The sequence below is a fragment of the Halichoerus grypus genome, chromosome 9 (genome assembly GCF_964656455.1).
Source record: "Halichoerus grypus chromosome 9, mHalGry1.hap1.1, whole genome shotgun sequence".
Taxonomy (NCBI): Eukaryota; Metazoa; Chordata; class Mammalia; order Carnivora; family Phocidae; genus Halichoerus; species Halichoerus grypus.
Window position 1 is genome coordinate 138,883,005 of NC_135720.1, and position 21,181 is coordinate 138,904,185.

Below are 21,181 nucleotides of genomic sequence, written 5' to 3' on the forward strand. Positions count from 1 at the left end.
TCTGTTTCTTGGTTTGCCTCTCTCTCTCTCTCTCTCTCTTTTTCCCTTGGCCTGCTTGTTTTGTTTCTTAAATGCCACATAGTGAAATCACAAGGTATTTGTCTTTGTATTTCCCTTAGCATTATACTCTCTAGCTCCATCCATGTCATGTCATTGCAAATAGCAAGATTTCATTCTTTTTTATGGCTGGTAAATACTTTTTATTTTTATCAAGAAAGGGCAAAACAAGTTCTGTTCCATCTTTCATGTTAGAATATTTGGTCTTTCCTCTCAACCTTATGAATCAAGTTCTAATTGTCACTAAATTTAGTGAGATCCAGACAAAGTTTGTTACTATTTGCTGTTTTATTAAATGCTTCATCATGAGATCTTCATGTGTTTTCTGACCACTAAATTGCAGCAGAGCAAACCCACAATTTACTTCAAAACCATCACAAGAGTTTACTGGCCTTGACCTCTTGATCATTTGTTTGAGATTTTTATACTAACCACACATTTCTGGGTAAGTGAGCACACATATCCATGCATTTCTGCAATATTATGGTAAAAGTCTTGGTCAAGTTGTTTTCAAAGGGGGTGGGGAAGCTGTATTTTTAGTATTCGTGTGACCCCTGGGTCCTGGGTAAAATGCAGATTGCAGAAAAGAAGACATGACCAATCCTGGAACTTTGGCCTTTGGCCCAGAAATATATCTTGATGGGTCTCTGGACGAATTTCCACAGCAATTCTTAGCACAATAAAACTGACAACCATGAGTTTTTCTCAAATGTTTACACTGTAGTTTCTTAACAACATGTGAACACAATTGAAACATTTAAAAAAAATCTTTAGATTCTCAAAATTCACAAACATTCATCTGATCTTGAAGAATGCTATAGGCAAGGAATCTGGAATTCCTAACCTGGAATAACTGAATTAAGCGAGAATCACGTACGTGAAAATGCTCTGTAACTTGTAACTGTCATGTGGATGTCAATCATTGATTTTTACAGTTTGATCATTTTCTTTTGTTTCCCTGAAACAAGGTTCGGGTTAGGTCAGCACTATTTGGTTGAAGTATGTGTGATAGTTAAATATAAACTGAATGGGTTTCAAAATATATGATTCTCTTCTTGCTCCTGTATACCAGAAATCTATCTGTTGGTTCTGCCTGTGCATTATTTCTTCCGGGAAAAGCTTCTTTCTTTCTTTCTTCCTTTCCTTCCTTCCTTCCTGGAATCTATTCCTCACCTGAGTTCATGCTTTTTGAGTGGGGCCGACCCTAATATCCTATTCCAGCAATGGCTAGCTGCGTTCATTTGACCAACCATAATTCACTATGATTAGTCCGTGGGTGGGCATGGGCTAGCTTAGCTGCCATCACCTAGGGGAATTTTGCTGGAACCACTGGGAGGAGTCATCTTACAGCTTCTAGTAGCTGTTTTCTCTCCTGTGGGGATGGCCTGCCTGAGAATGAAGTCAACATGGAGAAAAGCCAAGGTACAGAGTGCAGGGACACATTCCTGGTAACAGAGGTCAAGCTCCCGTGTCCACCCATGCTCAAGGTTTGTTCCGTGGAACTTCCAGCTCTGTGATCCAATGAACATCGCCACTTTTGCGTTCCTTTAGTTAGTTTCAGAGAAGTTTCTGTTCCTGGAAACTGAGTGTTCTGGTGTATTCCCACTCTGTCATTCATTGACTGTCTAATTAATTGTATTACTTTGTGTCTGCCACCTAACTTCTCGGAGTTAGGATTTTCATCTGTCAAAGTAAATTGTATTATTTAGAATTCAAACAGAAAGCAGGTGGCACAAGGAGATCTGAATCTTTCAAGGAGTGCTGGTTTATAAAAGTATGGAAATTAGGTAGTATTAGATGGGTAGTATAGATCCAAAGAGATGAGAGTGGGGAGCATACCTGGAAACTGAACAGAGAGACTCTTGCAGAGAAGAAGCAGTGATTTGTAGCTGGAGCAAACTTAACAGGGAGCGCCAGGGGGATGGATAAGCACACCGGCCCCATTCTCCTACCTTTCATCCGTCTCCTGCCAGGGCTTCCCATTTCCTGACCTCAACAGGAATGGACAGGGGCCTGCTGATGTGGTCCTTGGATGTGGAGAGCAGGGGGAGAGGGGTGGAGAGTGGATCTGGATGGGCAAATGAAGGATCTTCAGTTTGTCTTCTGGTTCTAAAATGAAATGAGTATCGATGAAAGAATAAGGCAATGTTGGGATTGGCTTGGATTTATGTACACATATGTGCGAGAAAAGAGGAAAACAAATCTCATTTTTTTTCTTCTGCACATTTACCACTCCAGTTCATTAAGAACACAAATGGTCAGTGCCATTGCATTGTGTGTGGGGCAAAAAGGGTTAATGTACTAGTTAAAGTAGATAATGCCTTTGTTCACATTGTTCTTAAACGTTCCTTTCAGTCAGTAATTAGAGTGGGACTTGATCTGTCAGTTCGGAAAATGGATAAAAAAGTAATTTTCTTTTGTATGTAGTGGATTTATAGGGCATTATCATACTCAGTTACATGTGCTTGACAACAACAACAACGACAACAACAACAACAACAACAACAACAAAAAAAACAGACAAAAAATAAATGTTTACAATATAGCCACTCCAGGCAGGCCTGGTGTTTCATCTGGTTTCTTAACTGAAGAAATAGCAATTTGTTTCAATGTTGAAACAAAAGCCGACCGGGGGAGGTTTATTGCAAGACAGTAAAATATGTACTAAACCACATGTATCGTTCTTTGTGGGCGATCTAAAGAATGTCCAGGAGTAACTTTCTCTGAGATTCTTCTCCCCACTGATTTAATTGCTGAGTAAGATCCGGCTCCACTGTAAGGCCCAGTAGATGACTCAGGGAAAAAATAGTAATTTTGCGTAATGGTATGCAGGTTCTATACGTTTTGAAAATGCCTGTTGATGTGTGTTATAAGGACTGTGTCCTTATAAATATGAAGTATAAATGTATACATGTCCACACTCAGTATAGAAAGGCCATGCTTCTCCTTGGTGGTAATGACGGTCTGTGTCTGGTTGCAGAAGCAGGACAGGCTGCTCCCGTGTCGGGATCGGTCTGCTGTGCCCCGGCCTCCCCCGAGGTCAACCTGTGGCGAGTGGCAGGAGTGCCCAGGCCACCCACAGGCACCTTGTGCGTGGCTCCAAGTACAGTTGTACCGCCCTCCAGAACTCTCGCCTTGGGGACTGTGGCATGCAAACTGTGCTGTGTCTCAAGAGTTTTTTCAATCCAAAGGGTTTCACCTTGAGGTTTTAACCCATAGCAGTAAAATAGGCTTCCGGAAAAGGAATGCAAACTCAGGGCCTCGATTGCCCCCGGAATTTAAACTGGAAATCTTAACTTCCGGTTGAGGTCTGTTTTCCTAGGGTAGCTTGGTTTTATTGGCTGTCCAAGGAGTACCTGCCAACGTGTAAAGGTAGACGATTCATCATCCGGATGACTTGCTATAGGCTATTTCTGCAGGGAGGCGGAAGAGTGTGACTAACACCTGCCACACTCACTTCGATTGCATTGGTGGGCTGCAGTCTTTGCATGCAGCGGGGGTGGGGTGGGGGGGTGCTCAAAGATGCAGGATTTGGCCCGGGGTTGGGGGGGTGGAAATCCAACTTGCATCAATTGTGAGAAGTGAATAAAATTTGGTTTCACCCTAAAAATTAGCATTTTCATGTTTTTGAGTTTCTGTTGTGAACAAGGCAGTGTGGGAGATGGGTGATGTGCAGTGTTGCATCTCTGTTTTTTTTTACCCACACAAACAATGCACGGCAGGGATTAAAATCCTTAGTTTATAGATGGAGAATCTCTTTCTCTCTTGCTTTCCTTTCCAAATGTATAATTTGTTATACATTTTAACCGTTCTTTAGTCCTAAATCTCTTTTGGATTTACCCGTTTCTTTCCTGACCTCCTATCATAAACTGTTCCATTTCTCTCCTGGACAATCAGTAGGCCCCTAATTAACATCCCTGTATCCACTTCTGCCGCTTTCAATATAGGTTCTGCTATGCAGCTAGACCTCACTTGAAAAATACAAAGCTAATTATGTCTCCACTCCTTCAACCCCCGGATGGCCTCCCTTTGTCCTTTAGAATAAGGTCCACATTCCTGTGTCACTGCCCATGGGTCTCCCAGGGCTGGACCTTTCCCTGGCTTCACTCGTGCCCCACCTCTCCCTTCTCTGTCCAGAGCTATCAGTTCCTTGAACTGATAGCTCTAGTTTTAAATATTGAAAGGTTCTAAGCTCTTGGCGATAACAGAACATTTGCTTTAAAATAGCATTTTTGAAAATGATAGATTATTATAGATGATGGTATTTTGGAAACTGTTTAGTGATATATCTGCATGTTTTGCAACAGTTTCATAATCTATAACCCTCCTGTGAAAATGATCATAAACGGCTTTTAATTTTTTTTATCGTCTCATAGTCTTTCCGAAGTAAAGTTTTCCCTGAAAGATTGCTTTTAAATCACAATATTGCTTGGGTATTTACTTTTGCCTATGCAATACCACGGAGAGCCAGATGAGTTGCTGCTGTGTATCCATGTTTGTTTATGTTAATAAAAGAAAGAGGAGAAATTAATCTGTTGGCAAGCACTTGGCATGTGGAAGGTGAAGCTGGTTTATGTTTGTCAGTAGTTAGTTGATCTGTGAAATTTAATTCCTAGTCCAACCGCTGTTGAGTAATAGAAGTGCAAATGTTGGCCCTGGCTTTGGTTAGCTTCTTTCTACTGAAATTTATAAACACCTCTCGGTTATTAGCAATTTACAAAGATTACAGATTGCCTGAAACTAACGATTCAGGAGGATGTAGAAACCTCCCTTCCTTCTTCTTTCTGACATTATTTTTTCAGGCATCTTTAAAAAGATGAGAATAACTGAAGATATGGAAACATGGCTATTGCTGGTTAGTGGTGGGGAGTAGGCATTTAAGTTGGTTTTAAATTTTAAGGAGTAATTGATATTTGGTATGCACTGCCTGGCAGTTACCTTCTAACTGCTGCCAGTTCCTCTCTGAAAGGAGATCTGGGGGCAGAGAGGCTGTCTGGAGTCCAATGAACCCTGCTTTCTTATTGGTGAAAGTTTGAAAAATAGTAGCTGCGGAGACCTTCACTTTGCAATACAACTTGAGTGTTTTTGGAATGTATTCTTTTCCATTTTGTAACTTTCCATGGACGTTTCCCTGATTCCCGAATTAATTAATTTTCCAAAGTAATTCACAGCTGTGTTGTAGCATTTTGGTGTCTGCTCTGTAATAGTAACAGTAGCAATCTTTGCGGTTGGTTTGTTGTTGGAGAGTTAGGAATAGTCAACCCAACCGTGACGCTTCTCTTTGTGCGCTTATAAAATGGACCAGTCTGGTTGCATGAGCTTAGAGCTGTCTTCAATGTCTCCTTGACTCCCATGAAATAATTTCTTAGGTGGTGACTTCAGAAGTAGGCATTTGGAAATACAGCAATGTTTCAAATGACTCATGAATATAGAAGAAAATTTTCTGTTGTAGGTCAGCTGAAAGGTGAAGTTGGTTTTGAGTATTAGCAATGAAATACTGACCTTTTGAGATACTCTGTGAGATTCTCTAAGACAAAATAGCTTTGTAATATTTGTTTCTTTTACTAATTTATGTCTTTTGCAATTTTAGTGCTAAAAGGAATATTCTTTAGGGGAAAAAACGCTGGAAGTGACATTTTCACTAAGCTCTCAAGAGTTTCTGTTTGTTTTCAAATAAATAAAAATGCTGTATGTGATGCTCTTTACAGAGACTCTTAGTATGTTTCACAAGTCAGTTCTCAAAACATGAAGCTATTTTTTGGTGATGCAAGGTGAAATTTCTGTCGTGAATCCCAGTTGCCTGAAACAAACTCCCAACTGTGTATCTACCACCAGCAGATTCTTGACATTCTTAATTTGTTTGGTGGAAAAAATTATTTTACTCCTAACAATATCAAATAAGTGCCACCTGCAATTGACAACTTTGTTTTTGAACCAGATCTGGTACTTGTGGAAATCTGACAATGAGGAAGGGGCAGAAGGACAAGGTGGATGTGTGAGCTGACAGCAAAAGGGATCATTGGAGCAATAAGGTTCATTTCTCATCTTCTTTTATGACACTCACTATAGATGACTGCTCTCAATATACTCTTCCATGGATTTAGAAATGAGGAGCTTGGGGTGCCTGGGTGGCTCATTCGGTTAAACATCTGCCTTCGGCTCAGGTCATGATCTCCGGGTCCTGGGATCGAGCCCCACATTGAGCTCCCTGCTCAGTGGGGAGTCTACTTCTCCCTCTCCCCCTGCCTGCCACTCCCCCTGCTTGCACTCTCTCTCTCTCTGTGTTTTTCTGTCAAATAAATAAATAAAATCTTTAAAAAAATTATTAAGAAATGAGGAGCTTACATGCTGCTATATCAGGGCAACTCCTTACTGCTTACTACCGACCACCATTAGAAACAGAAGGTCTGAAATGCTTGGGCTGGAGTGGCAAGAAAAGTCACCACTAGATTCCTGATCGTTCTTAAGATCTTAATTAGACAGCATACTTTCTGCCTTGGCTCTGTAAATGCCTCGTGGATTGCAAATTTATTCTGAACCCACGGCAGATGCTTTATCTGTAAGTCATCCATTCCTGCCTAAATGCTTTGGGCTACAGATCAGAGTGGGCCCTTTACGAAATCACAGCCAGCACTTTGACTAAATCTTAATGGTCAGCTTACATTTAATGGCAAATGGGACAACAGTACCTTGAACTTTCCCAAACCATTCCATTGCACCTTAACTGGTAAAAAGCAAAATGAATTTGGGGTACCTGAGGTCAGCCTTTGGATGACAATAAGCAAATAACAGACTGTGGCCAGGATCATCTTGTAGGGAAGACATATTGGGCATCACTCACGCTGTAATACATTAATTTATTATGTTTAAATATATATTGTAAACACCTTTCCTTGATACAACATTGATGTATTCACTCCATGGGATACAAATAAGTAGAAAGCATATTTTCTACCATAACAGGTAGAGAAAACAGGACATATGACAAGAACAAAGCTTTACAGGGAGCACCTGGGTAGTTCAGTCAATTAAGCATCTGCCTTCGGCTCAGGTCATGATCCCCGGGTCCTGGGATCGAGCCCCACGTCAGGCTCCCTGCTCAGCGGGGAGTTTGCTTCTCCCTCTCCCTTTGCCCCAAGCCCTGCTTGTGCTCTCTCTCAAATAAATAAAACAAAAAAAAATCTTAAAAAAAAAAAGCCTTACAGAATATCTTGGTGATCACAAATGATTTTAGATTTGGAAGGGGCTGCTTTAGGATCCTTTTAAAACCAAGGTCCTCTGCAGTGTCTTTCCTGCACAGTGACACATGGACATCCCCATAAATGACCCCCACTTAATTAACTCTCCCACTGTTGGGATACCTCCTGTTCTCTTCTAAAACGTGTATTGGTGCCCCCTGTTTGCAGAATGGTCACTCAGGAGGGCCCTCTGCAGGCCATCACAGCTCCCTGTGGGTGAGTTAATCCTCCCCAAGAGACCATGTTGTTTGTCCTCATACTGGTTAATGCCCATGGTGCTTGCTACTATAATTATATAACATCATGAAATGCTATGTAAATCAATGACGTGTGAGTTTGATAAGAGAGCTGTTCCAATAAAAATAAAAATGGAAGACTTTGGTAAGACCCTTGAGCCTAAAAACATTCACTATCAAAATTAGGAATAATCTATCAAATGGAAACAATTAAAACAATCATATCCTAGGACTCCATAGATTTCTTTTCTATTGTCTTTATATGATTTTACATTAAAGAAATGAAATCTAGAAATCATAGTTAAAGTGTAATAGATCAGGCCTTTGGGGGAAAAGGAATTGTGTCAGAAATTTCACTCACAGGTATATTCAAGGTAGAGGCCAAGGCCATGTATGAAGGGAAGCATTTAGTTCTTCTTTGGGGGTTAGGATTGTTGTGTTTGAAGGACTTTGCCATTTATCAAGAAACTACTGGTGCTGATCACTTTGGTTAAGAGGGATTTGATCACTGACTATAGCTTCCTCTGGGATGATCCGCATGTACATTTACACAGGTAAGGTTCTGAGGACTTCTCCAGAAAAGAAACCCAAGTTTGTTTGCCTCAGTGTTTCACAATTTTTGGAATTCTTAACTCTTTTCTGATTTTCATTTCTGGGGAATTATAATTCCGACGTATAATTTCAATCCTCCACTCTTCTGTACTACTTCTGAGATTGCAGCAGTGTTAAGAATTTTGCTATGCCCTGTGGGGATGAGAAAAATGCATCAGACATAGTCTTAATTCTTGAGTTTACTGTCTAATGTGGAAAAAACATAACTGTAATATACTGAGGCTGATACAAATGTGATAAGATAGATACAAAAATATTTTGTGAAGAAATTGGAGCGCAAGGAGGTTGAAATTTCTTACCTGGAGTTGGACAGTGCAGCATGGATGAAAAGCCTGATACATTTGACTCTGTATGTAATATTCTTTTCAGTTTATTTATCTATTTATTCATTTATTTATTTGAGGAGAGAGCGTGCACACGGGTGAAGAGGGGGAAGGAGAGGGAGAAAGAGAGAATCCCAAGCCGGTTCTGAGCTGTGTGGAGCCCAGTGTGGGGCTTGACTCCATGACCCCGAGATCATGACCTGAACCAAAACAAGAGCTGCATTCTCAACTGACTGAGCCACCCAGATGTCCTTTTTAGTTGAGTAGCATAGTATGAAATATCATTAAGTCTGACAAATATATAGTAAGCTTCCATAGTTTTCAACTAAATTAGTTATTTTTAACTCTATATTGAATTATAAAAATAATTTTATCACTGACTCAGATTCCCAAATTTGTTTTCTAGAAAACAGAATAATAACATATACAAAGTGATGTATATCCCCCTTTTTCTTTAGAATGCTTCATTTTAAGTACTCAAATATTTTTAACACTGTTCTCCAATAAACCAGTCAAACTCATTCCCTTCCCCCTCAGCCATATTGGGATAGAAGTTTTTTTTGTTTTGTTTTGGTTTGGTTTTTTCCCTCGAGAGGTAAGCAGTTTGTTGGATTCTCACTGAAATATATAGAAAGCCATGCATGACTGAGACAGCTAAAGGCCCATCTTCCATGTTATAATATCAGGAAGTAGCACAAGAGGGTTTTTATTGAAAAAACATATTTCTGGAAAACTTTTTAATAGTTTGTTTCAATTTGCTCGATTAAAAGACCAAAGAAGAGCATACAGACTTTTTTTTTCAACTCCTTATCTATATACATTGAGAGAATATGCTTTTTTGAAATGGTATCCTTAGACAATAAACATAATGGTTATTTGTTGAAATGGTTAACCTTGGACAATAAACTTCTATCATGTTTATAAGTTATAATGTTTTCTTTACCATAGTAAAAGTTCCTTACTAGAGACAAAAGAAGAATGATTTAAGAAAATAAGAAAAAATCTAAATTATCATTTGTAGCGGATACTAAGGCCATTATTTCTTTGTAAAACTCAATACAGATGTTTAAGAGGCAAACAGATAATAATGTACATTTCAAATCAAAACTGGAGGATACAAAGTCCCCTTAAAGTTTTGAAATGACACGCTTGAATGTTTCATCATTTCATAACTTTCCCTCTTGGCTTTCTTTTTTTTTTTTTCCTATTCATCTGACAATGCTTCTTTCTTCTGTAGATCTGTTTGGCTTTAAAATATAATCCCAGGGCCTTAAGCACATCTCCTTATTTCCTAGAAGTGAAATCTGACAAATGCCTGAATAACTGAGCAGTTTTAGAATTCGTAGAATGGCAGGTCGAAAACATGGATGGGAGTGTGTCAGCTTGCTCACACAGCAGCTGAGAGCTGAACGTTCGTGATGGTCCATTTTGCCTGCAGCATGGGGTCTGTGGTTGGGGTGTGTCCAATACTGTTGGGTCAGATTGTGAAGGACCTGCGTGACAGGTGCATGGATTTAGTTTGTATCCTTAAAGAATGGTAATGGTGAACTTTGAAGGAGATGTGGAATGAGAGAAATTTTTAGGAAGAATATGAAAGCAAAAGATATTTTTTCCTAATATACCTGTTAGGAAAGCACAGTCTAACATATTAGCTATAGACTATGAAGTTTTGGTTGTAAATCTGAAATCTTAAACTACTCTTGCCTTAGTTATAACTACCGTGTCTGCCAAGAATAAGAAAAAAGAGAACAAAACTGTGTATAGGGTTGGTTTTTCTTTTTTCTTTTTTCTTTTTTTGTAATTTAATTGTTCATTTTAAGGTGAAGCAGCTGCTGTAAGTGGTGCGTTTGTGGGATTATTTCCCTGAAACAGACTTCTATGCCCTTAGACAATCCCCTTCCTCACAAAGATTTCCATTGCTTTCTCTGCATGAGAGCCCATGAACTATTGAGGAGATTGCGAAAAGATAGGATTCAAATAAGCTCTTAAGTGGTTTTAAAACATAATGCAATGCACAAAAGGAAAGCCCAGAGAGAGACCAGGAGGCCCCTTGCAGGGCAAGCCTGGAGGGTCGTGGAGGCTGGACTCAGGAAGTCATGAAAGGGAGACAGTGTGAAGTTCAAAGACATTTTGGTAGAACTGGCAGATTTGGATGATTGTAAGGGAGAGGCAGAAAAAAAAATGAGTGCAGTTTGTATTTGGGCTACAGATGGGATGCTGAGAGATCCCGGGTGCGCAGATCAAAGAGAAGGGAGGTCCATGGCTTGGAAGTAGACGACTTGGGTTTCTGCTGCCACACTTAAGGGTCTGAAGCATTTCTGTCATTCAGAGGGAGCCTGAAAGTTTCGAGGGAGAAACAATCGCCATACTTATCAACGTTCTGGGTCTGGCAAGGGGTATAGTTCCTGCTTCCTGCTAAAGCCACCTTAATGTGAATTTCGGTGTATGTGCCAACAAATGAGTTGGCACTCTTCCACTTTTGCTTGGCCAGGGGGGCACTTGTGACTTTTGTAATGTATTTGTGTATTTATAGGTATTTACTGCATTGGTAGCCTAGCATTTTTATGTTAAGCTTTTACTATATGTATAGTATTCTATAAAAGATGTGGTTACCCAAGAGATGTATTCAAATCTACATAATAATTAACTGATACAGTGCATCTTTACCAAAGAAAGTAATCATGAATCGGATTCTGTCTGTCTTACAAAGGCATATACCCACTCCTCACTGTATGAAATGCTTGTCTGAAGGACACTGAAGACATACACACGTATAGGTGGTTGGTTGTGAGTGATATAAAAAAAGTGAAGTTAGTAAAAAAAATATATGTCTTCTACCAGAAATTTGACATTTGTTGAAAATTGGACAATGTTATTATACATTATTATTGAAATGAAATGAAACATGTAAAATGAATGAGTTGTATTTTGTAAGGTACAGTCACTTCGTGGGTGATATATTTGTAACAGTGTTTTGTTATCTGTTTCCTGATGTGAGGGAAATATAAATGGTGATGTAGTGTTCTGAAGTGATTTGGATTTTGGAAGGATAAATGAAATGGAATTTTTGATTGGGATGAATACATTAAATTGTTTGGTATTATATTTGATTTTGCTTTATGTATAGACTTCATAACAGGGTTTCAAATACATAAAAGGGAATTCATTCCATAAGCTAGAGTTAGAAATTCATTTTAAATATTTAATGATTTAATTAAGTTTTATTAGTGTGATGCTCTTTGCTTTGCCGATTAAAAATTGACAAGGGCCTCATCTGTTTTTTTCCCCCCCTTTTTGGATAAGATCTTGGTTAGATTTGTTTGTTCTGTATCTTTATAAACAGTGATAAATACTAATTTTTCAAAATAAATGCTCTTTTTAAACATCTGAAATTGCCAAGAGAAAAATAGTAAACAATTGCGAAGCATTAAAATCAACAGAATTTACTCATTGCCTTGCCCTTTGAGTCAGAAACTGATATTTTATACTGTGTCTCTAGAGAAAATTTGATTTGCTTTACTCCAGTTTTCTCTCTATACTTATTGTCTTTTCCAGAGTGCAGAAATGTTTCATGCCCTAGCTCTCAGGCCAGGTGCAAATGATGCTTGCCATTGCGCTGGACTTTGGGGCATGGGCGGGAGTGAAGCATATGGTGGTCAAGCAAACAGTGGAGAAGAGTGAATTACATGAATTACACCACGATCAACAACAGGTTCACTGTGAGGGGCTTGTAGGGAGTGGAGGTACCCCAAGTTTATACCTCAGGATCATACAGGTACTCCAAATGGCTATGACTTTGGCCATATGCATTTCTATGAACCCTCATATTCATATTTCCCTTATGTTAATTGACATAAGAATCCATGTCTTGTAGCTCTGGATAACTTGGTGGCTTGAGAAATTTTATTGACAAAATGAGGGAAAAGGAAGAGAGTATAGGTTGCAATATTTATCCAACAGGAAGCAGTTGACCCTTTGTAACCGAGAATATGATTCTCTAGACTTTTCTGACAAACCCCCCACCCTCTGCCCAAGGTGTTGATCAACAGTAAACATTACCTTCAAATGTGCTTCTGAAGGAAAAATAAAATATGTTTTGGAGACAATAGATGTAGATAGTTGTTAATTATCCTCTTTCTTTTTAGAAAAACAAATATAATTAACCAAAATTTACCTTTACTTTTGTCAACTTTTCAAGATTCTGAAACACAGACTATTAGTAGATAGGAAGGTACGTGAAAGCTGTATTATATCTTGTTGAAAGTTGGAATGGTATTACTAAAGATGAGGACAGAGCTTCCCATTACAGTAGTCATTAGCCACACATGGTTATTAACATTTAAGCTTAATTAAAGTAAATAAATAACAGTTTATTACTTCAATGTCCACAGGTGTTTTGTGGATGCCATATTGGACAGCACAGAAATATGTCCATCATTGTAGAACATTTTATTATACAATACTGGGTTAGAAAGTATGTGGTTATGGTACCTAAGAAACAATATCCTTATATAGATATTTTTAGACATAGTAATAAACAAACCCCACCATTTCAGTTATGATGAGTGGTTTGTTTGTTTGTTTGTTTGTTTTGGCTTTTTAAGTTTTTAATTCCAGTTAGTTGACATACAGTGTTATATTAGTTTCAGGGGTAGATTATAGTGATTCAGCATTTCTATACATCACGTGGTGCTCATCACAGTACCCTCCTTAATCCCCATCACCTATTTCATCCCCCCACCCTTCTCCCCTCTGGTAACCATCAGTTTGTTCTCTATAGTCAGGAGTTAGTTTCTTGATTAGTCTCCCTCTCTCTTTTTTGCTTTGCACATTTTTTTTTGTTTCTTAAATGCCACGTATGAGTGAAATCATGTGGTATTTGTCTTTCTTGGACTGACTTTGGTTAGCATTATACTTTCTGGCTCCATCCATGTTATTGCAAATGGCAAGATTTCATTCTTTTTTTTTTTTTTTTGGCTGAATTATATTCCACTGTATACGTATACCACTTCTTCTTTATCCATTCATCAATCGGTGGACACTTGGGCTGCTTCCGTATCTTGGCTTTTGTAAATAATGCATGCATCCCTTTGAATTAGTTGTTTTGTATTCTTTGGTAAATACCCAGTACTGCAATTGCTGGTCATAGGATAGCTCTATTTTTAACTTTCTGAGGAACCTCCATACTCTTTTCCACAGTGGCTGCACCAGTTTGCATTCCTATCAACAGTGCACGAGGGTTCCTTTTTCTCCACATCCTCACCAACACTTGTTGTTTCTTGTATTGTGGATTTTAGCCATTCTGACAGGTATGAGGTGTTTTGATTTGCATTTCCCTGATGATTAGTGACATCTTTTAATGTTTCTGTTGGCCATCTGTATGTCTTCTTTGGAGAAATGTCTGTTCATGTCTTCTGCCCATTTTTAAATTGAATTATTTGTCTTTTTGGGAGTGTTGATTTGTGTAAGTTCTTTATATATTTTCGATACTAACCCTTTATCTGATATGTCATTTGCAAATATCTTCTCCCATTTTGTAGGTTGATTTCTAGTTTTGTTGATTGTTTTCTCCACCGTGCAGAAGCTTTTTATTTTGAGGTAGTCCCAGTAGTTTATTTTTGTTTGTTTCCCTTGCCTCAGGAGACACATCTAGAAGAAAGTTTTTACCGCCAATGTCAAAGAGGTTACTGCCTGTGTTCTAGGATTTTTATAGTTTCGGGTTTCACATTTAGGTCTTCAATCCATTTTGAATTTATTTTTTGTGTATGGTGTAAGAAAGTGATAAATATTTCTTGTTCATTTATATGCTAATGTGGGTGTTCCCAGTTGTCGGGCAGCTTTTCTCTTTGTGATGAAGATCTAGGCTCTTCCGTCTTGTGATTCTGCTATGCTCCAAATCCTTGAAGTCCTGCTTCCAGCTGCCTAAAGGGTTAAGTTGCCCTGGCACACCGGGTACCGTGCCCGCAGCCAGGTGCACCGCGTACCGTGTGTGCAGCCAGGTGCGCCGTGAGCCGGGTACCGCGTCCACAGCCAGGTGTGCCGGGTACCGCGTCCGCAGCCAGGTGTGCCGGGTACCGCGTCCGCAGCCAGGTGCGCCGTGAGCCGGGTACCGCGTCCACAGCCAGGTGTGCCGGGTACCGCGTCCGCAGCCAGGTGTGCCGGGTACCGCGTCCGCAGCCGGGTGCGCCGTGAGCCGGGTACCGCGTCCACAGCCAGGTGTGCCGGGTACCGCGCCCGCAGCCGGGTGCGCCGTGCCCCCGGAGCGCTCCTGCAGACAGACCCCAGGCGCCGAGGGCCACGCTCTCCGCCTTCGGCCCCCTTGTGTGGTAGTCACGCGGGGATGCACAGAAATTTATACTACTGAGAAGCTCCCCAGATTGAAAATCTGGCAGGTCCGGGAAGCCCAGACCTCGAGAGCTGGGAACCCAGAAAGTGATAAAATCAATTTTCTCTCATAAATCAACTGGAGAGAACTAGTCCTATGGCCCACCTAGATGCTTTCCAATAGCAACTCTATCTTATGGAATGAAAAGCCATTGAGAAACTGCCAGTTTCTCAGCAGTTGAGAAACCCTGCAAAACAAGTATGAATTTTATATGGAAGAATAACTAATGAGGCACCTGGGTGGCTCAGTCGGTGAAGCATCTGCCTTCTGCTCAGCTCATGATCCTGGGGTCCTGGGATAGAGCCCCATGTTGGGCTCCCTGCTCAGTGGGAGTCTGCTTGTCCCTCTCCCTCTGCTCCTCCCCAACTTGTACGTGAGCGCGCATGTGCTCTCTCTCTCCCCCTTTCAAATAAATAAAATCTTTTTAAAGAAAGTAACTAATGGCACTTAAACACCTCAACAAAAGATAGTTCAAGGAGTTACCCTATGTCCGAATTCATTTTGACCATTTTCTTCTCTCTAGCTATCTCTATCTGTAATCTTTACTTCTACCTCTCTATCTAATCTATCATCTATCTAATCTATCATCTATCTATCTATCTATCTATCTATCTATCTATCTATCTGTCAACTCTACTGACAATCCTCTGCACAGTAGTGTGGGGTTATAAAAATGACCTTGCAAACTGAAAATGCACAAAGCAATTTTAATAATCAATAGGAAAAATTATGTTTTATCAGTGACCTTTACTAATTTCTTGCTAAAACATTAAAAACTCCCTTTCAGTCATAAATGTATAGGGAAATGAAAAAAGCAGTAAAACTGTAGTATTTTATAATTTGAAACAGAAATTTGGAGAATTAAAGTGCTTTGTTCCTTTATAAAAACTTGTTAAGAGTAGTTTGAACCATGCTTGCCTTCTTCTCATCATATAACTTACGGAATGAATATCTTCTTGGCCATGGCAAATTGCCATACTTCTTTCTAAGTTTGGATCACCTTCTGACATTTCATCCTTTTGCTTTCGATGTCACGAAATATCCCTCAGCGTTCTTTTAATGTGAAATTTATGTTTTACAGATGTCACTTCCTCTAGGAAAACTCGATCCTTTTCATCACAACTAGTTTCCTCATATTTGTTGGTAAGTCCTCTTTCACTACGTTTTTATTGGTCATATGTCCAGAGTCTCTCCCGTGGTAGCAAGGTCAATGTTCCCATGGTCAGGCGTGCATGAAAGATTCCAATTTAACTTCCAGTGTCAGTGCTTTTCATTTCTTTGCTCTACTTTCCTCTTTGTTGGCCGTTTCCCTCTTGATTGTCCTTTTTTTTTTTTTTTTTTTTGGTAGAATGTTAAGTGGGATTTTCATTGGGAGACAAGGGAGCAATAGAATGACATGCTTTTCTATCTGTATGTGCACGGAATAACAGATGTACAGTGATCAGTCACCAACAGACTTTGACACAATTGCCATGGTTGGTCACGGGATAGGGTGCACATCCGTTTTTTACATAGAGTTTTGCGGACTGAAGAGCTAGCAGCAAAGTTTATACTTCAAGTGATTACTAACATTTGATATATTGCAGTAACTGTAATTTGAACCCTGTTGTTGGAGACTGGTAGTATTTCACTAAACCATGATAGCTGAAATTTGTGTATATTGGAATCATGCAGACAAGGATTGTTTCTGTGTGTGATTTCCTTTTATGGAATGCTCTCCCTGGTCCTCAGATTATTTCTCCTTCTCTGCTATTATGACTTCAGCTACATCCCATATAAAACGAACCCCATGAAGCCCTTTATTTATTCTGCTACAATGTGTCTATGACATAAGCTGGGATAGGTTTGAGGAAAAGAAGCATCATTATTGAGAGAAATCCACAAAATATTTGCCTTTGTAAAGTGGGTAATGGCTTGAATTGGAGAAGGCTAAAAATCACTGCACCCGCAGGGAGGGCCACGCCCAAGTGAATCTATGCGGTCTGTACACATGGATGTAATTGCATTCCATTTAAGAGTAAAATGTTCATTACTTGAGATAGACAATATAACTTGAAACTAGTTAATTATGGGATTTGAAAAAGAGCAATGCTGATATTTACAAATAAATTAGATGTGATTCTGGTGTGTATACAGAGTAAATTAAAATAATTCTAAACTATACTTTAATGGATAAGATTTCTCTTGGGTTATTGATAGTAGAATCTGGATTCATGGTTTTTAAACTTTAAAATGCATTAAAATCACTGGCAGTTTTTGTTAAAAGACAGATTCCAGGGTGGGGTCTGAGATTTTGTAGTTTTAACTACCTCTCAGGAAATGCTAATGGAGCTGACCAACCGTTGAGTATGAAGAGTCTAGAACAACAGATTCTGCTGTATAAATTTAGGAAGCCAATGACTTTATCAAATAAAACTATACCATATTTAAAATTATTTTATTTGACTATTTTCTGCTTCCATGACAGTGAAAATGCACACCGTTAAGAACAACTTTGGATCTTCCTTATCTTTCAAACTTCTGCCTTGTATTTGCCTTTCCTTTCAGTGCCTTCTGAAAGATTCCTTTCTTTTACTCCTTCATCATCACGTTCCATTCATTCACCAGCTTACCAAATCTGGCTTTAGTCTGGAGGTGAACTTTTGACAGAGACCTTCGAAATGCACATCAGGACCTCCTCATGGTCAACTGTGTGATGTGTGTATAAGGTCTGGTAATGTTGAGCTGCCTTCATGCAGTTCTCCCCTCTTTTGGTTTCTGGAACATTCCTGCCCTTGTTTCTTCTCCAACTTTTCTGATGCCACCTTCTCCATGTCCTGCACCAGCTCCTCTGTTTGTCCAGCCCCTTCAATGTTCTTCTGCTCCTCACCAGCTGCTCCTGACCAGCTGCTCCTCACCAGCATTTCCCCTATGGCTCCAGCTGCCCATCTACCGTGCATATTTCAGTGACTCCCAAATTTTAATCTTTCTGCCTCCAAGACTGTCATAGGTTCAATCCCCTAGTGACTTTGGGCAAGTTTCTTGACTATCGTGAGGTTCCTCTGATAATGTTTCCCATTTCTGTGCATGGCAGAGGAGAAGGTTACAGTAACTATATCAATTTCCATTTGTTTCTCTAGGATGGGACATTCTAGTTTGCCCCAAAGGCACTTAGTAACACCTGATTTGATGGATGCATCCAACATATGAATATGATATATTTCCTTGGTTATATTTTTGATTGTGGGCTTCTCTCTCCATTTGAAGCCATGCTAAGTATAGCGACAATTTTTTTTTTTTTTTTGAGGGAGGGTGGGGAGGAAGGGGCAGAGGGAGAGGGAGAGAGAGAGAGAGAGAATCTGAAGCAGGCTCCATGCCCAGGGCGGAGCCGACGTGGGGCTCAATCCCATGACCCTGAGATCATGACCTGAGCTGAAGTCGAGAGTCAGACCCTTAACTGACTGAGCACTGAGGTGCCCCTAAGCAACAGTTTTTATCGAGGACTATGTTATACATCAAACATTTGTGTCTATAGATGGAATTTTTGGAATTATCCACATTTGGAAAATAACTGTTTTTGAGTTTACCATTCTATTCCTTTACATTAATAAAAATGTAATATGATACTAAGACATAGCCTGAAGAATTTTAGCATGAGAAATGAGCTTGATAACCAGGGTATAAATACAAGACGTGTTTAGCATTTAATTCAACACACATTTATTAAATATTTATGAAACATCACCATTTGAATGTAAGTCTTGCTGGCCTCAAATTTTTCATGAGAAGGAGGCAAATATGTGAATAAACAATTATAGTCAGATGTGTTAATTTCTATGTTAAATAGTAGTAAAACGGGCTATAGTAACCCAAAGGAGAAGACAGCCAATTGGTCCAGAGAAGTTATGAGAATTTTCAAAAAGGAAGTAGAATTGGATCTTTTGGAGACCTTTCCAGGAGTGAAAAGGGGAGAGAAATCCAGATTTTGGAGAAGAGCATATGCAAAGCTGTTAATCCCAAAAGGGCACTGCAGGTTTGGGAAAAGTGATAAATTCTGTAGGTTCGCTCCATGTTCTTGGGGGGAGGGGCAGGTGAAAGCAATAGTGGAGGCCTAACCTGTGGCCCACACCCTCTCTCTTCCTATCTTTAAGTTTATTCCCCCTACAGGTGGCCTTCTGGGAAGATGTGTGAATCCTTGAGCCTAGGGTTGAACACTCTGCTGCCCATCTGCCCTAAAGACAAACTTCCTTACCCTGGCCTTGGACGAGGGTATAGGACCCTCGATGCAGGAAATTCCAGGGTTCCAGGTCTTGAAGGATGAAGGCATAAGGCCCTGGGGAAGAACATTCCTTCCGTCCTAGGGAAGAGAGCTAATGCAGGGCTTTCTATAGCTATGTTTGGGGCAGAGGCCCCATTGCCATGTCTGAGGATGGAGCCCAAGGTCCTTATGGCTCATAAATAGGTTGCTTGGAGGTGGTTGGATATGGAAGATGGAGCCGAGCTTAGGGATTAGAAGGAGATTGTGATTTAAAAATATAATGGTCACTGTCTCTGACTATAATTAGTGTAATCTAATTTTACTGTGTAGGATCAAAAAGTTAAACCAGAAGAATTATACTTCTCAGTTTATAATGTGGTTGTGAATGAATTATTGATTAGCCGTGTTACTCATTTTCAAAGATTTCAAATGCCAGGAACTATACTTAAGCCGAAAGTTACATTAGACGGAATTAAATCTTTTTTTTCTCTCCAAATTTGATTGTTGTTAGCACTTCTAATCTTGTGGTGATTCAAAAATATAAGCATAACCTATTAGATACTGGTAATATCAACGAATTAAAGTATGGTGATTATGTGGGGCCTTGTAACTGTGCTGTGCTTACCCTTTATTATAACTCCTATGTACTGACTAGTCCATATATGTGATGTAAGAGTGTTTATGTTTCCTAAATATTAAACTTCATACCCACAAGTGAGGCTCAACAAATTCCTAGCTAAAACTTTCCGTCAAGGTAGAAAGTTGTAGGTGAAGAGCTATCTAGCCATAGGATAATCATATTTCAAGAGTGTTTTCTTTTAAATAGGCCAGTCAGAGAAAGAAAAATACCATATTATTGCATTCATGTGTGGAATTTAAGAAACAAACCAGTAAAGGGAAAAAAAAAAAAGAGAGAGACAAACCAAGAAACAGACTCTGACAGTCACCAGAGGGGAGGTGGGTTGGGGGACGGGTGAGATAGGTGATGGGGATTAAGGAGGTCACCTGTTGTGATGAGCACTGCATTAATACCTGAAACTAATATAACACTGTATATATACCAATGTACTCTTCATCATAGAACATGACTCAAATTTACGATAAACCAATGTGTTTGCTAAGAAATCCTGCGGCAGCTAATGACACTATCGGGAAATAAAATGGAAAAAAAAAAAAAAAAGATGAAGAGAAATGGGTCAAGCAGGGACCAAGGAAAAAAGAAGAGAGAACAAAAAGGGATAAGAAGTTGTCTGCACTGGATAGTGTTGGGTGCTAAGGTGAGAAGCGGTCCAGTTGTCCCTTAATGAACAGTCACATTATTATTATTATTATTATTATTAAAGATTTTATTTATTTATTAGAGAGAGAAAGAGAGGGAGAGCATGAGCCAGGGGAAGGGGCAGAGGCAGAAGGAGAAGCAGACTCCCCGCTGAGTAGGGAGCCTGATGCGGGACTCGATCCCAGGACCCTGAGATCATGACCTGAGCCAAAGGCAGACGCTTAACCTATTGGGCCACCCAGGTGCCCCACACAAAGCTTTTTCTATAAAGCTTCAACTTCCTGGAGACAGTGGGCATTAATAAATTAAAATTTCATGACATGTGGGTAAGTAAAAGTTAAAAAAAATTAAAACCCCAAATGTAAAAATCATGCCAAACCTCTTATTTCCGCCTTGAACTTGGGGACCAAATCATGAAATTGGAGTTCTAAACTGTACCTGGGACTAATCAGCGTTGCTGTCCCAGCTCCTTTCTCATTAATTTAAGGTGACGATGCTAATGGAATGCTACTCTGATGCTTCATTCAGAAAGCTCTCATTTCACATGCTTTAAACATAGGAGGGGGAGGGAGGAGAAAACACCCTGCCTCTCTATGGCAGTTGTAACTCAAAATATTGTTTGTTCTATTTAGTCTCTTGTTTGTTCTAATTCATTTATTTTGCTAGAGGGAATTAAATGTAGAAGAGATTCACTGGGTGTGGCAGATAAAATCCCTTTTCTCAGCAAAAGACATTTTAGTCTTAGGGCATGTTCTAGAATAACGAAAGCTCTCGCACAGGCAGCCGTAGCACCGTATTAAAAAAAAAAAAACCA

The 21,181-nt window shown here is 39.6% G+C and overlaps 1 long non-coding RNA gene across 11 annotated transcripts in view; it reads left to right on the forward strand.

Annotated features, from left to right (window-relative positions):
• The window catches only part of LOC118531880 (uncharacterized), a 431,257-nt gene that overhangs the window by 403,173 nt on the left and 6,903 nt on the right, over positions 1 to 21,181 (forward strand). For all 11 annotated transcript variants that reach the window (XR_013441432.1, XR_013441437.1, XR_013441435.1 and 8 more), the window contains one exon: positions 15,933 to 15,994. This is a non-coding gene — a long non-coding RNA (uncharacterized LOC118531880). The remainder of the gene's footprint in view (positions 1 to 15,932; positions 15,995 to 21,181) is intronic.